Source organism: Nicotiana sylvestris, chromosome 5 (assembly GCF_000393655.2).
Source record: "Nicotiana sylvestris chromosome 5, ASM39365v2, whole genome shotgun sequence".
Lineage (NCBI taxonomy): Eukaryota > Viridiplantae > Streptophyta > Magnoliopsida > Solanales > Solanaceae > Nicotiana > Nicotiana sylvestris.
Window position 1 is genome coordinate 111,203,695 of NC_091061.1, and position 21,587 is coordinate 111,225,281.

The 21,587-nt window shown below is 37.1% G+C and overlaps 1 long non-coding RNA gene across 3 annotated transcripts; it reads right to left on the reverse strand.

The window, feature by feature from the left end:
• Nucleotides 1-629: 629 nt before the first annotated feature.
• LOC104222466 (uncharacterized) lies at nt 630-20,009 on the reverse strand. Of its 3 annotated transcripts, none has more exons than XR_011407417.1 (5): nt 19,915-20,009; nt 19,663-19,756; nt 2,128-2,233; nt 1,816-1,991; nt 630-743 (listed from the first exon to the last, which is right to left on the reverse strand). It is a non-coding gene; the product is annotated as an uncharacterized lncRNA (long non-coding RNA). The 3 variants fall into 3 exon arrangements; XR_011407416.1 differs by lacking the exon at nt 630-743 and adding an exon at nt 1,563-1,706 and having other exon boundaries at nt 19,663-19,781; XR_011407415.1 differs by lacking the exon at nt 630-743 and adding an exon at nt 1,567-1,706.
• Nucleotides 20,010-21,587: the final 1,578 nt, after the last annotated feature.

Consider the following 21,587-nt stretch of genomic DNA (forward strand, 5'->3'; position numbering starts at 1 on the left):
TTGAAAAACCATCACGAAAGGGCTGTCGAAATATTATTAAGACTGAAAAAAAAAAGTTGGCTCATGTAATTGTGAATAACTTCTCGGATAACTCCCAATTCTCAAAAAGATCCCACCTCTCATAATTAGCAATTCAATCTCCAAACTCTTGTTCGCAGTGATTTGAACTTTCATTCGCTCCCGAAAAAATCCGTTTATCACATCTCATAATCAAATAAATGAACTTAATTTTATTACTACTAGGATTAAAAGAACATGGACTTTTTTATTTTGTTCAGTTATTATATTAAATATGAATTGAACATCCACCGTAAATCTGAAAAAGAATGCCTGAAGTACAGTTCTGACAGATATTAAAACTTTTAAAGCAGAAATCCACTTGAGGCCTCCTTGCCTTTTAAGTTAATTGTAACATCAAGCTAAATCCATAGGAAAATTTTAAAAATAACTTTGTCAAAATACTAACTGTTCCTTCAGATTTAGCTTGCATTATGATGAAGAACATAAGAAGTAAATAATACGGATAGAATAATTAGATACTATATATTTCCAAATCACAACGTAATAATAGGCATTTAAATATTATCCTTTTAACATCCAAATAATACTATGATTTTAGTACCTGTGGGAACAAAGATATCTGATCCACAGGGACGACACAGTAAAATTGACATGAATAGAACCCAATATCATTCGCAATTTTTCTCTTCTTCCTTTCTTTTTTGCGGAATTGAAACTCTAACCTGGAGAAGAGGATACATCAAAGAAGGTTGCGTGTTAATTAAGTAGGAAAACAGTTAAGACAAAAAAGAGGAGGGAGAAAGAGAACACAGGGGAAAGAGAAAAAGTAACCAAGATAAAATATTGTTCCTCAGTTTTAACTTTTAACACATCCTTAGATGTCTATGAGGAGCACGACCGAAATCTTATCAATGATGATAGAGCTTTAAATAAGAAATCTTAGTTGCCAAAAAAGTAAATTATTTATCTTCCATGAATTAAAGTTATTGCATGTTTGACATAAGTGATGCTTCCATTCTCAAGATTGATCACCTTGCCCGATTATGCTCTCTTCAGCTTCCTTTTTTTAACTCTTTGGGAATATATTAGAACCTGTCAATTACATGATGTAGCCGAGCAAGATATTCGTTCAATAATTAAGATGACTTTACTACAAATAGATAAGTATAACATGGTGTACAATGAGTTAATATCAAGTATGTATTAGTAGAAAATTAGAAAGAAAAAACATATATATATATATTTTTTTATTATTATGCATGCCTGCAAAAAAAAGGATCCAGTTTTCCTGCCAGTGTTTAATGAGAATTGGAATGGAAAAGAAAGAACTAATAACTATAATAAAATTAAAATTGCGCATAGTTATATCTTCCCTTGTACTAACAAATGGAATCTTTGAATCTTTTTATTTAAAGTAACTATTGTGACATATATACATCCTTTTCTCATCCATCTTCTATAAGTTCCAGTGTTATTTGAACTATGAAAAATGATCTTGTTAATGAAATAAACTATATGCTATGCTTTCCAACAATGCTAGTTTGCAACTGCAATTGATGAAACTATAGAACCAAATGATCAATACCAATTGAAGATTTTTAACACACCTTAAATCATATTGGGTAATCACCTTACAAATTATCTTTTGTTACAAATACCTACTGTTTAACAACCTTACAGATTATCTGTAAAAAAAAAGAAAGTAAAATCAGTTACACTACTTGAAATATTCAAATCCTAATGAGGTATTATGTAATGGTGTACAATTAATATGTCATGACTTTTAAGACATACCGAGCCGAAGGTTTTTCGGAAACAACCTCTCTACTCCTTCGGGTAGAGGTAAGGTCTGCATGCACACTATACTCCCCAGACCCTACTTGTGGGATTTTACTGGGTCGTTGTTGTTGTTGTTGAATTTTAAGACATACCATAAGTACTAATATTGTCCGGGTGATTTCAAAGTAAACCTGTAGTTATCATAGAACACCATATTAGCATCAGAAGATGAAATGTACTTGTTCCTTTAGAAAGGAAAAAAAATCCAATATGAATATTGTTTCGCTATAACCATAAGAACACAAAAGAGCTTCTGAGAACATGCACCTTATAGTTGATGGTTGATGAGGGGTATCATATGCATCAAAATTACCAGAGGCAACACAAAAACCGACACATCTTGACATATTCGACATTTTTCTGAGCTATTTCTCTGCAACCATTTTGCATAAAGCCACAGTGCACGTAGAATTGAAATATAAGTCAGAGCTAGACATATATGATGGAGAAAACTCAAATTCATTCTTCAAAATAACTGTGAGCACCTAATTTTTGACAATATTTAATTTTTATTTTTGTCACTTCTTTTATGTAAATATTTTAGGGGGTTTTAACATACAAATTTTTAGCTTTGTTATACTTTTTATTATAGGTTAAAAATACAAAATTTTAGAAGGTGAATTATTACTATTAATATTATTTTATTTTTATTCTTATTTTTAAATAATAATAAAAAATCCGAAAAATATTAATTTTTTTTTAAAATTTTCGGGAGAGATTTAAAAAAATAAGAAAAAGGGAAGTATGGAATTAAAAAAAGAAGAAGTAAAAGTAGGTGGAATTCTCTTTTAAAAAAGTAAAAGAAAGTGAAAAATTAAAAAAATAAAAGTAAAGTTTTGTGGAAATTTTTAAAAATAAAAAGTAAAAGAAAGTTGGAATTAAAAAATAATATAAAGGTAGCTGAAAATTTAAAAAAATTTAAATTAAAATAAAGTAGAATTTTTTAAAGAAAAGTAAAAGAAAGTGGATTGTTTTTTTAAGAAAAGTAAAATAAGTGGAATTCTCTTTTAAAAAAGTAAAAAAAGTGGGATTTTAAATAAGATAAAAGTAATTAAAGTTGGAATTTAAAAAATAAAAGTAAAGAAAGGTGGTAATTCTTTTTATAAAAAAAAGAAAAGCAAAATGTAAGTGGGATTTCTTTTAAATAAAAAAATTAAAAAATTAAAAATAAAATCTGATTTTTTTTGAAAATTCTCCTATAAATAGAAGAGAAATATTTGAAGAAAAGAAGAGAAGAGAAGAGGGAAGAATATTGAGAAAAAACAAATTTTCTTCTTCTATGCTAAAGAGAATTTCTACTAGTTTTATTCTTTCTACCTATTTCTTTCAACAAAAAAAAACATATAGTCATTCATTACCTTGTTTAAAAAAAATACCTCAAAAACAGGAGCTAAATCACACCAAAAATCAAATCCAAAAGCTTCAAACTCAATTTAAAAGATAGTCCAAAATACTAGCCCGAAGAGGTCGAAGTCGAGTTCGGTTCGAAAGGTTTCCGCTCGTTGCCTCTGATTGTGGTTCATTTGCACATTAAATTTGATGGTTGTTTGCTCCATATGTATTGAATAAGATCTTCATCTATAAAAGGTTCATTCTTTTCTTAACCAATGTTTCCATTATTTTTCTTTCACCGTATTTCCTTTTGATTTGTATATTATATTTTGGTTATCTACCAACTTGAAAGATATGAACAAAAAAAATGAAGGAAGAGCATCAAGAAATAGAATTCGTGAAAGACAGAATGAGTTTCTTCAATGAGATTGTAGTTCATAGGGAAAGATAGGAAAATGTATTCAAAATGGAGAGAGAACGATGTAATAGCTTGGATCCAAATTAAAGGATGTTAAGTCAATAGCAAATTTGATACCGACATGGGTGATTAGGTCCATAATAACTCAAATCATATATTTCTTCAATAATAATTCCATATTCATAAATCATGACCTTGCAATAATCTCAAAGTAGTTTTAGGAAGAAACATAATCATGAATATTTGTAGTTTGCTTTAAATTGAATACAATCCTTTTAGAATAATCGAGGCGCGCCATGCCAAATAAAATCTCAAAACTCATGGCCCTCATTTAATTAATTTTAATCCTTAGAAATCGAGGCGTGCCATTTAGTTAAATTTTCCATGGCTCTCGCAAATTTGAAAGTGCGTAGTTGCTTTAGGCGCGCTATTTTTTTTTAAAAAAAAATTAATTTCCTAAACTCGGGTGTGCATTTTATGTGATCCAAATCCAAATCTCAACAACGTTAGATAAAATGTGTCGTGGACCGCGGGTGCATTTCATGTGACGTGGTTCAATACGTGTTATATATGACGTTGAATTTTTCCAAAAAAAAAAATTTAATTAAAAGCGACTAATAAGTTAAAAATATACCATAGGTTGAAACATGTTTTAAAAATCAGATAATAGGCCAGTTGTAATAGTTTAAGCGACCGTGCTAGAACCACGGAATCCGGGAATGCCTAACACCTTCTCCCGGGTTAACAGAATTCCCTACTCAGAATTTCTGGTTCGCAGACTTCAAAAGGAAAGTCGAAATTTCCTCGATTTGGGATTTAAAATAAATCGGTGACTTGGGACACCAAATAAACTATCCCAAGTGGCGACTCTGAATTGAATAATTAATCCCATTTCGAATAATGTCACTTAAATTGGAAAAACTCCCTTATATACCTTCGGGTGTGTAAAAAGGAGGTGTGACAGCTCTGGCGACTCTGCTGGGGATCCAAACCCAGAACTTCGGTTCAGGGTTCAAGAATTCGAGCTTAGAATAACTGTTATAGTTGGCTTGTTTTATCTGATTTTTACATGTTGAGCCTAATGTGCTAAATGCCGCTTTTACCGCTTTGATATTGTTTGGACTGTATATAAATTGCTACGAAACCCTCCTCTCTCTGAGTCTTCTAAATCATCTGGGAAGTGTGCACTTCGTGTGACTTCTTTTCTGTTAGAGTCTTATCCCAATTTTAGAACGAGGTTCGGACAAGTTGCAAAGCCGGTGAAGCTTCTGTATTCCCGGTACGCTGCCCCTCGGCTCGAGCTGTCCGCTCGGGTAAGCCAGGTCTAGAACAATAAACCCAGGTTTTTAAACCTAGTATAACAAGCCTCATGCCGGATCCCTAGTAGGAACGTTTGTTTGCATCATGTGCATTTGACCTTGGAGACTCAATACAGGGGTTGGGTCTGTCTAGGACAGGTGTACCCAAATGAAAAAAACCATCCTGATGCATCTTACGTGCTACTTGCGCATCTGTTTGTTTCGGCTTGCATGTTGACCGGCTTCTAGAACAGAGGAAGAAAATGAAAAAAAAAATCAAAAAATCAAAATAATAATAATAATAATATTGGAGTGAGAGGTAGGTATTTAGAAAATTCTGAAACTCTGCCGAAATTCCGAAAAAAAAGAAAGAAGTCATCTCCAAATGAGCCAAAGTTTTCAACTGCCATGTTCTGTCAAAACTGGCGAACTACGCGGGTCTGACTCTCACCGGATGTGAGATACGTAGGCAAACCTCATCGGTTCCGGCCCATAATTTTCAAAAAAAATCCAAAAATATTTTCCTTTACTTCCTCTCTAGAAAAGTCTTTTTTTTAAACCCCAATTTTCAAAAAATCCAAAAAAAAATATTTTCCATTACTTGTTTCTTTAGAAACTAATTGTTTTTTTTAAAAAAAATATATACAAAAATATTTTCTTTTACTGCTTCTTTAGACCCTAATTGTTATTAAAAAATATTTTCTTTTAATATTTTCCAAAAATCCAAAAATATTTTCATTCTTCTTTCAAAATTGAAAAGAAAATTCAAAATTCAAAAATATTTCATTTTTTAGAAGTATTTCTTTCATAATTCAAAATAAAATTCCAAAAATATTTTTCTTTCTTCTTTAGAAGTTTTTTTTTCTATCGAAATTCCAAAAAAAAAACAGTAAAAGTCTAAATTAAAAAAAAAAATCTTTCTTTCGAAATTCCCCCCAAAAAAATTGAAATCAAAAATATTTTCTTGCTTCTTTATAAGTCTTTCTTGCGGAAATTAAAATATTCCAAAAAAAAAGAGTTAGTTTATTTACTTTATTTTTGGTCTTCCCGAACTACGTTAGTTTGATTCACGCGGCGTCGTGATACATAGACAATCCTTATCGGATCCGGTCACGATTTTTGTAAATAACTCAAATAAGAGAGGGATGTGAAAAAGAGAGCCAAAGAAAAACCAAAAGAAAAACGAAAAAAAAGGGCAAGGAAAGAGAGGAAAGAAAAGAGTGGAAAATGGGAATAAGAGGAGAAGTACAAAAGCCAAAAGTGGAAAGAAAAAGAAAATTGGGAAAATAAGCAGAGCCGGGATGAAACATGCAGCCGTTGCGAAACATGTAGAAACACATTTAACTGTATAGGTGCATCACACCCCAACGTGCGATTTCCTATGTGTTAATTGCTTCAAACTAACTGGTTTGTTGTCTACTATTGTAAAGGTTCTATAGTAAGGTGGTTGGTTTTGTGGTAGTCTGGCTTCACATTCATACTTCACAAGGTCAAAAACAAGGAAATTCCTCTGCCAACAGTTCCTATTCTAGAGGATAGTCCGATCTTGGCCATCCCAACTTCTGAGTCAGCAACGACTGAGGAAAATAGAATTCTGCGTCTCCGCATGATGAAAATGTGGGACGCCTGGGCCAATGGAAAAGAACCGCCAAGTGCGATCCCTGGATTCCCTGAGCTTTTTCCCAGGGCAAGTGGGACCTCCAACATCCCCATAAGTTATCCAAATACCCCACTGGGATATCCTACCATTTCAGCCCACTTTGCTGGAACACCTTCTGAGTCTCGCCCCCCAGGTGTTAGCTTCAAGTGTGGCTTCAAACATATTCATCGCGCCACCTTGTTCAGCTACGGCACAACCTGCTTTACCCAGGCCTAACTTTGATTCATCTTCCTTCACATTTCAAGCACCATCTTTCCCAGTGGAACCTCCTCAGTTTCCTACTTATACTTACCCTCAACCACCCCAATTTGAGTTCACTGCGGGGCAAGAAAAGACCACCAAAACTCCTGAGCAAGAAGAGATTGTGAGGAAGATGAGGAGTATGGAACAGAGTCTCAAAAGCATACAAGGCTTGAGTGGACAGAAAAGTGTATCCTATGCCGACTTATGCATGTTCCCTCATGTGCACTTACCATTGAGATTCAAAACCCCAAAATTTGAGAAGTACGATGGGCATGGTGATCCTATTGCTCATATCAAGAGATATTGCAATCAGTTGCGAGGAGCCGGTGGAAAGGAAGAACTACTCATGGCCTATTTCGGAGAAAGTCTGGTTTGCATCGCATCTGAGTGGTACATGGACCAGGATATATCCCGCTGGTACATCTGGGATGATCTTGCTAGATATTTCGTCAGGCAGTTCCAGTACAACATTGATATTGCTTCAGATAGGAACTCATTGACAAACTTGAAAAAGAAATCCTCAGAAAGCTTCCAAGAGTACGCAGTTAAATGGCGTGAGCAGACATCCAGGGTAAAGCCTCCGATGGATGAGGTTGAAATGGTCACAGTTTTCCTTCAAGCTCAGGAAGCTGACTACTTCCAAAATATGATGTCCGCAATGGGTAAACCGTTCGCTGAAGCTATCAAGATTGGCGAAATGGTTGAAAATGGGCTGAAAACGGGTCGAATTCCAAGCCAATCCGCTATCAGAGCTACCTCTCAAGCCATTCAGGGTGGGTCTGGAGGAATAGCAAAGGGAAAGAAAAAGGAAGAAACATCCATGGTAGTGTCGGGTGCAAGGAGAAACTGTACTCCCAGATCCCTTTTCTCAGAAAGGACCCCGCAGCACTATTACCCTCACCAAGACTTGGCCTATACTCCTCAGCCATACTCGGTCATGAATGCTTAGCCTTATGTCCGGCCACAACAACAAGCCAACAGAAATCAAGCTCCATTTCCTAGAAACCAACCTCCTTACCAAACCAACTACAACCCCCGTCCTCCACAAAATAATTTCCACCCTCATGAACCGCCCAAGAGGCCAAATTTCACACCAATTGGCGAAACCTACTCCAGCCTGTTACCAAAGCTTGTTCAAATGGGTCTGCTACAGCCTGTTCCTCAAACCAGGCAAAACCCAGCATCACCCGCTTACAAAGCCGGTACCCGATGCGTCTATCACTCAGGGGCAGAAGGGCATGACACGGATGATTGTTGGATTCTGAAGAGAGCCGTGGAGAACTTGATAGAACAAAGGAAGATAGTGCCGAGGGATGAAGATGTTCCTAATGTGACCAACAACCCACTGCCAACCCACAACAACGGGCCGATAATTGGAATGATTTGTGAGGATAAGGAATTTGACCCAACATTGAAGGCCATCATTGCCATTGCTGACGAAGAAAATAAACCAAAAGCTGCCCCGAAGCAAGATAAAGGGGAGAAAAGGAAAGAAACCACCCCTCCAAAGTCAGAGAAGAAAATTGAAGTTGAGACCGAGGCAACGCCTCCCAAAGATGTTGTTCTCTACGTCCCTCAAGGCCGTAAAGAAAAGCAGATGACATTGAGTCCTCCCAGGAGATTCGAGCTGAACAAAACAACCCAGATGTATGTGCCCAAGGGGGCTTATGTGATGCGGGGGCCAATTAAGCCATCGAGGCTGAATGAGCCCGTGATTATTGGACGCGCGCCACAGAAGCCCATGAAAGATCCTACTGCTGTGCCCTGGAACTACAACAAAACGGTGGTGACCTATAAGGGCAAAGAAATCCCAGGAGAAGTTCAAGAAAATAACCCTGTTGAAAAGTATTCAAATTTGGAAGAGGTGAACAACGCTACTAGAAAGCGCTTCCCACTTAAGAAACCCGTGAGTGCCGAAGAAGCGAAGACTTTCTTTCAAAACATGAAAATGGCAGATTATGAGGTGATTGACCAGCTTCGAAAATTTCCCGAACAAGTCTCCTTGTTGGCTTTGTTGATGAACTCCGCCGAACATCAGAAGATATTGATCAAGACCCTTAACGAAGCATATGTGCCTGTTAACACTTCTGTAGAGCAGTTGGATAGAATGACAGAAAGATTTTTCGCAATCAACCAGATCACTTTCAGCAAAAATGATTTGCCCTCAGAAGGGGCCGCACATAACAAAGCCCTGCACCTAACAGTCAAATGAAAAGGGCACTACGTGAAAAGGGTTATGTTGGACGGAGGCTCTGAAGTAGACATTTGCCCACTTTCAACTCTACATCACATGGAAATCGGGACCGAAATAATCCGACCCAACAATGTCTACGTACGTGCCTTCGATGGCATCAAAAGGGACACAATTGGAGAGATCGATCTAATTCTGACCATCAGGCCAGTAGACTTTGAAGTAACCTTCCAGGTTCTAGACATGGACACATCCTACAACTTTCTTTTGGGGAGTCCATGGATTCATGCAGCGGGGGCTGTACCATCTACTCTTCATCAGATGGTGAAGTTCGAGCATGATGATCAAAAGATCGTGGTCCACGGAGAAGATGAGCAATCAATTTATCAGGACCCATCAGTCCCATGTCTTGAAGCAAGAGAGGGGAGTGAGCACATAGTTTATCATGCTTTTGAAATTGTGGTTGCAGACCAGTACAAAGAAGGAAACCCTTGCCCCCAACCCTTCCTTTCTAATGCATCAATCATGGTAGCCAAAGAAATGACCCGACATGGCTTCAAACTGGGGAAGGGACTTGGGAAATCATTGCAAGGGATAGTTGAACTTATCACCCTGCCCAGCAGTGAAAAGTTCTTCGGGGTAGGCTTCTGACCCACTCCAGCTAATATAAGATGGGCAGATGATAGAAAGAATGATGGTTGAGTCTTGCCTCAGCCGGTTCCGCATCTGTACAGAACATTTGTCAAGCCAAAATACCAGAAGAAAGAAAAAGATGAGGCCTTTACTGCCGAAGAGATTGAAGAGATCTGTGGGGCAATGAGGAAGATACTATATGGAACCCACATGGTCCAGCCAGGGGAGGGCTCAAGCACCGCTGAGGTGCTGTATATGGGATCCAATGCCAAGTTGCAGAATTGGAAGGCTACGCCATTCCCAATCAGGCGGGAGTCCCGGTAGACCTGTCCTGCCATTTTTTCTGCATCGCGAGTTATGTCAGGGTGTAACTCGGATGTTTTTCTTTAGTTTCTTGTCTTTTAATTTCCAATGTAAACCCTGTTATCTTCAAATTCAAAGAAATGAAATCATATTTCATCGTCCATCCTTCTTTATTCTTTCTGATTTTGTTATTTTTTCTCTTTTTTCTTTCAACTCTAATAATGTGGCTTTAAATAACATGACATGCTTGCGGACTTCATGCCCAGATCCAAACACGCTGTCTAACTGCGAAATAATGAACCAAGAACCGGAATATGATGAAGAAGAGGCTTTTAAGGAAATAAATCGAGAATTGGAACAATTTGATAATAAACCTAAGCCAAACTTAAATGAAACTGAGCCGGTTAATTTGGGTAGCTCTGAAGAAGTCAAAGAAACCAAGATAAGCATTTATACAGATGAAAGAACCAGGGACGCATTGATCCAACTTTTGTTTGTATTCAAAGATGTGTTTGTTTGGTCATACGATGACATGCCAAGATTAAGTGTCGATTTAGTGGTCCATAAGTTGCCAACCTACCCCGATTATTCCCCTATCCAGCAAAAACAGAGGAAGTTCAAAATTGATATCAGTGACAAGATTAAAGAAGAGGTCACAAAACAGTTAAAGGCGGGAGTGATCCGAGTGGTCCGATACACCACATGGCTGGCTAATATAGTTCCCGTGCCAAAGAAAGATGGGAAAACTCGGGTGTGCGTTGACTACCGAGATCTGAACAAAGCAAGCCCCAAGGACAATTTCCCTTTGCCAAACATCCACATCCTTGTTGATAACTACACCAAACATGAAATACAGTCTTTTGTGGATTGTTACGCAGGATACCACCAGGTGTTGATGGTTGAAGAAGATGCAGAAAAGACAGCTTTTACCACACCTTGAGACACTTACTGTTATAGAGTCATGCCATTTGGTCTGAAAAATGCCGGGGCAACCTACATGAGGGCCATGACTGCCATTTTTCATGATATGATGTACCAAGAGATAGAGGTGTATGTGGACGATGTAATCATCAAATCCAAAACCTAGGACGACCACGTTCGGGACTTGAGAAAATTCTTTGAGCGGTTGCGCAAATATGATTTGAAGCTGAACCCAGCCAAATGTGCATTTGGGGTACCATCCGGCAAACTCTTGGGATTCATAGTCAATCGGAGGGACATCGAGTTAGATCCAACAAAGATAAAGTCTATTTGGGATTTGCCTCCTCCAAGAACCAAGAAAGATGTTATGTGTTTGTTGGGAAGATTGAATTACATCAGTCGTTTCATTGCTCAGTTGACCTCCACGTGTGAACCCAAATTTAAGTTGTTAAAGAAAGATGAGGCAATCAAATGGACAGTTGAATGTCAAGAAGCTTTTGATAAAATCAAGGAATATCTGTCAAATCCGCCAGTCTTGGTCCCACCTGAGCCAGGGAGGCCTCTGTTCTTGTACCTGACCATCTTGGAAAATTCTTTTGGCTGTGTCCTCGGGCAACATGACGTGACCGGAAAGAAGGAGCATGCCATTTACTATCTGAGCAAGAAGTTTACTAGTTATGAAGCCAAGTACACTTTATTGGAAAGAACTTGCTGTGCTTTGACATTGATCGCTCAGAAGCTGAGGCATTATTTGCAAGCTTACACCACCTACCTCATAACCAGGTTGGATCCTTTAAAGTACATATTTCAGAAACCAATGCCCACTGGGAGATTAGCAAAGTGGCAGATCTTGCTCACGGAGTTTGACATAGTCTGTGTCACTCGCACGACAATGAAAGCCCAGACATTAGCGGATCATTTAGCTGAGAACCCGATTGATGATGAGTACCAACCTTTGAGAACTTACTTCCCAGATGAAGAAGTAAATTCAGTTGAGGCAATATCTGAAGACACTCATGCTTGGAAAATGTTCTTTGATGGGGCGGTAAACGCAAAAGGTGTTGGAATTGGGGCAATTTTGATCTCACCCACTGGTCAGCACTATCCAGCCACAGCTCGGCTTCGGTTCTTCTGTACAAACAACACCGCCGAGTATGAAGCTTGCATTATGGGTATAAACATGGCAATCGACCAAAATGTCGAAGAGTTGTTGATCATGGGACTCAGATCTGATTATCCGGCAAGCCCAAGGAGAATGGGAAACCCGAGATGTTAAGCTTATCCCTTACAAGAAGCATGTGGAAGACCTCAGCAAGCGATTCAAGTCAATAGAGTTCAGGTACATTCCTCGTTGTCACAACGAATTAGCCGACGCACTTGCTACTTTGGCCTCAATACTACCGTATCCGGGCAATGCTCACAAAGATCCCTTGGAAATTCAAATCTGGGAAAGGCATGGTTATTGTAATACAATTGAAGTAGCACCAAATACCCAACCATGGTACCATGACATCAAAAAGTTTTTGAAAACTCAAGAATACCCCGAGCAAGCCAGTGGAGACCAAAAGAGAACCATTAGACGGCACGCAAGTGGTTTCTTTTTGAGTGGGGATGTCTTGTACAAGAGAACTCCGGACCTCAATTTGTTAAGATGTGTTGACGCAGAAGAGGCTGGAAGAATCATGCATGAGGTACACGCGGGAGTATGCGGGCCCCACATGAATGAGTATGTTTTAGCAAAGAAAATCCTTCGAGCGGGTTATTACTGGATGACCATGGAAAAGGACTGTTTTAGTTTCGTTCGGAAGTGTCATCAGTGTCAGGTACACAGTGATTTGATTTATGCACCTCCCACAGAACTGCATCCCATGTCTGCACCTTGGCCATTTGTTGCCTGGGGCATGGACGTCATTGGGCCAATCGAGCCAAAAGCCTCAAATGGACACAGATTCATACTAGTTGCCATTGACTACTTTACAAAATGGGTTGAAGCAATCACTCTCAAGTCTGTCACCAAGAAAGCTGTGGTAGATTTCGTGCACTCCAATCTTATCTGCCGTTTTGGCATTCCTGCAACTATTATCACAAACAATGCTGCAAACTTGAATAGTCATTTGATGGGGGAGATATGTAAGCAATTCAAGATAATGCACCGGAACTCTACTCCTTATCGGCCTAAAGGCAATGGTGCCGTTGAAGCAGCAAACAAAAACATCAAAAAGATTTTGAGAAAGATGATTCAAAGTTCCAGGCAGTGGCATGAAAAGTTGTCGTTTGCATTGTTGGGATATCGCACTACTGTGCGCACATCAATTGGAGCCACTCCGTATCTTTTGGTTTATGGCACGGAAGCCGTAATACCTGCCGAGGTTGAAATCCCCTCTCTCCGAATCATTGTTGAAGCCGAAATTGAAGACAGTGAGTGGGTTAAAACCCGTCTGGAACAATTAACATTGATCGATGAAAAGCGAATGGCTGCGGTCTGCCACGGGCAGTTGGACCAACAAAGAATGGCTCGTGCCTATAACAAGAAAGTGCGGCCTAGAAGTTTTGAAGTGGGGCAACTCGTTTTAAGGCGTATTCTTCCCCATCACCAGGAAGCAAAAGGAAAATTCGCTCCTAATTGGAAGGGCCCATACGTCATCAGAAAGATATTGCCGAGAGGAGCATTGTATCTGGGCGATATCGAAGGAAATGATCCTGAAGTAGTTGTAAATGCGGATGCAGTCAAAAAGTACTATGTTTAGTCTTTCTGTAACAACAACATTGTCCGATTGGGAGGACGAAGGCTTTTATTCTCGCTACCTAAACACTATCTACCCTTTGCAAACCCATTTGTGCCGGTTACTCTTCTTTAATTGCCCTCTTTGGAACTTGAAAGTGTTATTGAAAAAAAAGAAGAAGATGTTTTCCTGAACTACGTTCGACTTGATTCCGAAAGGATACGTAGGCAGCCTCTCTATGGGGTTCAGTCACACCAAAATAAAAATCCAAATTCCCTCAAAAGTGAAACTAGGGCAGATGTTGTAATGGTCCTGCGATAATCCCGCTTGAATGGTTCCAAAGTTGTAATTCGATCCAAATCATTTTTACCCAAATCCTTTCAAGTCCTTCCGATCAATCGGTGAGAATGTTCAAGGATCAGAGAATACAACTACTTGGATCCGATGCAATAAAAATGAGAGAAATAAAATGAGAGAGTCTTATTGGTGAAAACCCACACGGACACCATAAGGCGACGGTGAGCAGAAAAATTGAAAATGAGAGAGCCTGGTTAGTGGAAACTCGTAAAGAGTACTATCAGGCGACGGTGAGAAGAGAAATGAGAGATGTCGATTGGCGAAAACCCGCAAAGGGCGCCGTCGATCGAAAAGAAGACACCCCCCACCACTGAAAGAGTCCTGGCCAGGTTTCTCAATTTAGAGATGTGGTTCACAATGAGTTGGATAGTTGTGCATATCGGGTATCCAGTCCAAGAAGCATGTCATGTCTATTGAAGTCTGCATGCACCCCAGATAAGTCTTTCTTTCCCCCAAAAGGGACGCTTCTCCTTAAATTCATTTTTTCTTGTCCTTTCTTACTTTTTCTTGAATCCCTTTCGGTCTAACTCTGTTCCGAAACTAATACAAAGAAAAGGTGGCAAGATTGGTTTTACAGAGTTTTGTTTAATAAAAGCCAAGTCCAAAGAAAAGTACCCAGCCTCAGTGGGTGCATCAAGTCGATCCCAACTGGCCATGATAGCCGATGCTCTGAAATCAGAGTTATTGAAAATGAAAAGAAATCCAAAGTCAAAAGCCCCTAGAAGCAGATTAAAATGAAAGGGCCAAAGCCCTATACGGGTGAGCCGTCATGATAAATTTTGAAAAGTTGAGTTCCTCGGTTTTAGAAAAGAGACCAATCTTTAAGAAAAGCCAGCAAGTGACAGAGGTTCTCGCCAAAAGAGTTGGGCCGAGATCAAGCGATCAAAAACAATGAAGGCCACAAAACCGACCACTGTTTCAAACTAACAATTGTTCTTTGTTTGAAAATTGAAACAGGTGCAATCCAAAGCAACAGTGCAAGAAGCAGGTGTAACCAAAATGGAAAAAGAAATGTGCAAGCGCTAGAAATAGCTTAGCAACAATAATCAACCCAAAAGGGAAGTCTCCTCCAAATTCTTTCCTGCATTTTTTTTACTAAAAAATGAATTGAAAGAAAATAGATAAGAAGAAAATAAAAAAAGGTAGTTTAGAAGCCCCAAAATCAATCTTTTACCTTTTTGCCAACATTAGGGCTCCAATCCCTGAGTTGAGATTTTAGACGTAGGTCCTTCGTTCCCTAGTCGCATTTTGCCAACTTTAGGGCTCCAATCCCTAGTTGAGATTTTTAGACATAGGGCCTTCATTCCCTAGTCACCTTTTTGCCGACATTAGGGCTCCAATCCGTAAGTTGAGATTTTTAGACATAGGGCCTCCATTTCCTAGTTGCATTTTGCCAACATTATGGCTCCAATCCCTAAGTTGAGATTTTAGACATAGGGCCTCCGTTCCCTAGTCGTCTTTATTGCCAGCATTAGGGCTCCAATCCCTGAGTTGAGATTTTTTAGACATAGGGCCTCCATTCCCTAGTCGCCTTTTGCCAACATTAGGGCTTCAATCCCTAAGTTGAGATTTTTTTAGACATAAGGCCTCCATCCCCTAGTCGCCTTTTGCCAACGTTAGGGCTCCAATCCCTAAGTTGAGATTTTAGACATAGGGTCTCCATTCCCTAGTCGTCTTTATTGCCAACATTAGGGCTCCAATCCCTGAGTTGAGATTTTTAGACATAGGGCCTCCATTCCCTAGTCGTCTTTTACCAACATTAGGGCTCCAATCCCTGAGTTGAGATTTTTAGACAGAGGGCCTCCATTCCCTAGTCGCATTTTTTGCCAACATTAGGGCTCCAATCCCTAAGTTGAGATTTTTAGACATAGGACCTTCATTCCCTAGTCGCCTTTTTGCCGACATTAGGGCTCCAATCCCTAAGTTGAGATTTTTAGACATAGGGCCTCCATTCCCTAGTCGCCTTTTGTCAACATTAGGGCTCCAATCCCTGAGTTGAGATTTTTAGACATAGGGCCTCCATTCCCTAATCGCCTTTTGCCAACTTTAGGGCTCCAATCCCTAGTTGAGATTTTAGACATAGGGTCTCCATTCCCTAGTCGCCTTTCTTTTCCAACATTAGGGCTCCAATCCCTGAGTTGAGATTTTTAGACATAGGGCCTCCATTGCCTAGTCGCCTTTTTGCCAACATAGGATATCCACTCCCTAGTCGAGGTTATTTTAGATATAGGGCTCCATTCCCTAATCTCCTCCTCCTAAAGACACGCAATCCTTATTTTACCGCTTTCAAAAAAAAAAAAAGAGTTTAGATTTTAGTTACAAATAACTTACGAAATTTTCCTAGTGAAAACTGGGGCAGAAAAATTTCGTTCGTTTGTTTGTTTTGGTGTCTGAGCAGGTTTGGCCTCGAGGCACAAGGTCTGAGACAACCAAAAGAATGAGTCTCAATCCAAAATAAAGAAAAGAAGAAAAGGAGCAAAAATAAATGAACTCAAAATGTTGATGTGGAGAAAGATGTGGTCTGTTCAAGATATGATTGAAGTCACAAGCTTCGCATGTCCCGCCTTGATCCGAAAAGCTGAAGAAGAATGAACCAGCAGTTGCAGCTAACGAACATCAAGATTCAAATCAGAGTCTGCAGGAAGAACCAGTCAAGATCAAAGACAAGTTTCACAAGACAAGTTTCACAAGACTCATAGATAGGAATCTTGTAACTCATAGCTGATAGGCTTGTTTAGTTTCTCTTTGATTTTTGATATAATAACAGGATCGCGAACCGGAGCCTCGACGGAACATCACTCGACTCCTCAACTCATCATTCCATCATTTTTCTTGAACTACACGCGACCTGATTCCCTTATAACCCGGGATATGTAGGTTGTCTAAAACCAAGACTCGGTTGCACCCTTTCTCTTTTCTCTTATCCTTATTTCTTCTCTTTTGAATAAAGATATGTTCAAAAATTAGTCACATGACTCACCTTATCTTTGCTTGAAAACTATTCATGTTTCCAAGCAAAGAGGGGCAGCTGTGAGCACCTAATTTTTGACAATATTTTTTTTGTCACTTCTTCTATGTAAATATTTTAGGGGGTTTTAACATACAAATTTTTTAGCTTTGTTATACTTTTTATTATAGGTTAAAAATACAAAATTTTAGAAGGTGAATTATTACTATTAATATTATTTTATTTTTTTCTTATTTTTAAATAATAATAAAAAAACTGAAAAATATTAATTTTTTTTTAAAATTTTCGGGAGAGATTTTAAAAAATAAGAAAAAGGGAAGTATGAACTTAAAAAAAAAGAAGTAAAAGTAGGTGGAATTCTCTTTTAAAAAAGTAAAAGAAAGTGAAAAATTAAAAAAATAAACGTAAAGTTTTGTGGAAATTTTTAAAAATAAAAAGTAAAAGAAAGTTGGAACTAAAAAATAATATAAAGGTAGCTGAAAATTTAAAAAAATTTAAATTAAAATAAAGTAGAATTTTTTAAAGAAAAGTAAAAGAAAGTGGATTGTTTTTTTAAGAAAAGTAAAATAAGTGGAATTCTCTTTTAAAAAAGTAAAAAAAAGTGGGATTTTAAATAAGATAAAAGTAATTAAAGTTGGAATTTAAAAAATAAAAGTAAAGAAAGGTGGTAATTCTTTTTATAAAAAAAGAAAAGCAAAATGTAAGTGAGATTTCTTTTAAATAAAAAAATAAAAAAATTAAAAAAAAAATCTGATTTTTTTTGTAAATTCTCCTATAAATAGAAGAGAAATATTTGAAGAAAAGAAGAGAAGAGGGAAGGATATTGAGAGAAAACAAATTTTCTTCTTCTATGCTAAAAAGAATTTCTACTAGTTTTATTCTTTCTACCTATTTCTTTCAAAAAAAAAAAACATATAGTCATTCATTACCTTGATTAAAAAAAAAATACCTCAAAAACAGGAGCTAAATCACACCAAAAATCAAATCCAAAAGCTTCAAACTCAATTTAAAAGATAGCCCAAAATACTAGCCCGAAGAGGTCGAAGTCGAGTTCGGTTCGAAAGGTTTCCGCTCGTTGCCTCTGATTGTGGTTCATTTGCACATTAAATTTGATGGTTGTTTGCTCCATATGTATTGAATAAGATCTTCATCTATAAAAGGTTCATTCTTTTCTTAACCAATGTTTCCATTATTTTTCTTTCACCGTATTTCCTTTTGATTTGTATATTATATTTTGGTTATCTACCAACTTGAAAGATATGAACAAAAAAAATGAAGGAAGAGCATCAAGAAATAGAATTCGTGAAAGACAGAATGAGTTTCTTCAATGAGATTGTAGTTCATAGGGAAAGATAGGAAAATGTATTCAAAATGGAGAGAGAACGATGTAATAGCTTGGATCCAAATTAAAGGATGTTAAGTCAATAGCAAATTTGATACCGACATGGGTGATTAGGTCCATAATAACTCAAATCATATATTTCTTCAATAATAATTCCATATTCATAAATCATGACCTTGCAATAATCTCAAAGTAGTTTTAGGAAGAAACATAATCATGAATATTTGTAGTTTGCTTTAAATTGAATACAATCCTTTTAGAATAATCGAGGCGCGCCATGCCAAATAAAATCTCAAAACTCATGGCCCTCATTTAATTAATTTTAATCCTTAGAAATCGAGGCGTGCCATTTAGTTGAATTTTCCATGGCCCTCGCAAACTTAAAAGTGCGTAGTTGCTTTAGACGCGCTATTTTTTTAAAAAAAAATTAATTTCCTAAACTCGGGTGTGCATTTTATGTGACCAAAATCAAAAACTCAACAACGTTAGATAAAATGTGTCGTGGACCGCGGGTGCATTTCATGTGACGTGGTTCAATACGTGTTTTATATGACGTTGAATTTTTCCAAAAAAAATTTAATCAAATGCGGCTAATAAGTTAAAAATATACCATAGGTTGAAACATGTTTTAAAAATCAGATAATAGGCCAATTGTAATAGTTTAAGCGACCGTGCTAGAACCATGGAATCCGGGAATGCCTAACACCTTCTCCCGGGTTAACAGAATTCCCTACTCAGAATTTCTGGTTCGCAGACTTCAAAAGGAAAGTCGAAATTTCCTCAATTTGGGATTTAAAATAAATCGGTGACTTGGAACACCAAATAAACTATCCCAAGAGGCGACTCTGAATTGAATAATTAATCCCATTTCGAATAATGTCACTTAAATTGGAAAAACTCCTTTATATACATTCGGGTGTGTAAAAAGAAGGTGTGACAATAACTAAAAGAAAGCAAATTCTAAGGGGTTAGGAATAGAGAGCCAAGAGTGGAAAATACCTTCATTCCGACATCCCCAATTGCATTTAGCAAGACATACTTATTCACTTTGTTACTAATGGTAGTCTTTTGAACACCATTTTGTTAGTGTTATCACTGCGAATGGTACAACTCATCTCAAAATACTTTTGTTATTACACTATACAAATACATGGTAAATTATTTAAACTTATTAAGAGAAACAACAGTACCGGATCTTGTACTCCACACATACTACTAATATCAAAAGCTAAAGGTGGAATTCATTTTTGATTCATCATTCACTGCTGCTTCTATGACCAAAATTTCGTCTTTACTAAGGGGGAAAAAAAGAAGAAGAAGAAAAGCGGAAACTGGGCCAGCAAAATGCAATAAACAGATGCAGAAACAACTGAAAACTCAAATAAAGTTAGATAAACGGGTATATTTACTTACATGCATGTGTTGATCTCTCTGCTACCATGTTATATGTCCTCCAACCAAATGTGGTGACTCAGATCATTAGTTGTTGTAACATCCTCTTGAATCACTAAAAGAAAACACTTATTTTTCGTCTTCAGAGAGAATAAACAGATGCACAGAAAAATCAAACACAAAAGTAAGAAGACCCATGATAAATCAAATCAAAAATCCATAAAGGATAGACGAAAAATTCGAAGAGGAAAATCCCCAAATAAGAATACATACCTTTGAATAAACGAAAGAGTTTGAGAGCAACATAAGCTGATGCGATGAGCGAGATTTAAAGTAAAATTTTGGTCAGGCGTTGAAGTCTAGATGGGACTGGCATGGACGAGAAAAGTAGAAGAGAAGCTTTGGGGAAATGACGTTTACCAAGTGGGAGGGAAAAAGCTTTACACGTGTTTCTGGAACATGTAGGATTGACTCAAATTACCACTTTACCCCTATAGAACTTACAACTCCCAACTCTGACTGCCTCTTGTACAGCTACATATTGCAGGTGTTCGTCCTTTCAAACTCTCATTTCTAATATAAAAACAAATATGTAGTAATGTAGGAATATAGATATCTAGTCCTATTTGCATGGAAAATTTTATTTTGTGAGTTGTACGTGGACTCAGATTTTTGTACACAAAATAAAACTTTTCCTATTTGCACATAGTTTATCTATTCGAAAAGAGTGCGGTTTATATTTTTCTTTTATTTTGGTGGAAAAAAGCATACGGGTAAATGCATCTGAACTTTTCCGGCTTCTGACTTCTGAGGGAAGCTTTAAGATATATTTAATGCATCTCCGTGCAAAATTGCACCTATTTATTTCGTTTACTGTTCCCTTCCATAAGAAAAATTTGCTATCCATGAACTAATTAAGAACTTGTTGAGTTGCTCTACTTGTTGGTCCTTTTGATATGGGTATTTTGTCGATGGATGGTATATTTTTAGCCGTTCCTAAAAATAATAGTCAATAAATATAATACTCCCTCTGTTTCAATTTAAATAAAGTAGTTTGACTCGACACAGAGTTTTAAAAAAAAAGTGAAATTTATGATTTTAAAAGTTTAAGGGGTAAAAGCTTTGTGGGGCCATGATATTTGTGTGATTATAAAAACTTCTCAATTAAGGATAAAATAGGCAAAATGGAGAGTTTAAAGTTCAATTATTTCCAAATTTGGAAATGTATTATTTATTTTGGAAAAAATTAAAAAGGAAAGTATCTCATCTAATTTGAAACGGAAGGAGTATATTTTTTGTTTATATGTGCATTATATACAAAAAAATTATAAATATTTTATACATTTTCGGTTAGTGAATAAATCATTTTTCTGCTGATATCAAGTTGAATACTTATGATTCTTTGCGGAAAATTCATGCAATTAATTTGATCCCCATTTGCCCACTGCAGTGTCTCTCAAAAATAAGAAAGCGGAAGCCGAAAGCTAAATTTAGAAAACGTGGTTTTGAAACGTGTTTTATTTTAACGGACATTAAGGTAAAACGTGGTTCAAAATTGCATTTTATATATTTTGGTCACTAAGGTTTTTTCATTTATTTATGTATTTTGAGTCCAAAAATATACTCCCTCCGGTCCAAAATAAGTGATTTTTTAATTTTTTTCTTGTAGTCCAAAATAAGTGATTTTTTCAGATTTCAAGAATGAATTAATTATTTTTTTTCCTACATTGTCCTTGGAGTAATTAATGTTGGAGTATGTTAGGAGTGTTTATGTGAAGAGATAGTAAATGTTAATATGGTCAGTTTCATTGCTAATTAATTAATATTAATTTGTAAATTTTGTCAAAACAACAAAAAAATCACTTATTTTGAACTATTAGGTTCCAATCGAACTCCAACTATTATATGCGAGATTCAGCTTTTTGACACAGAGAAATGGTGATCGT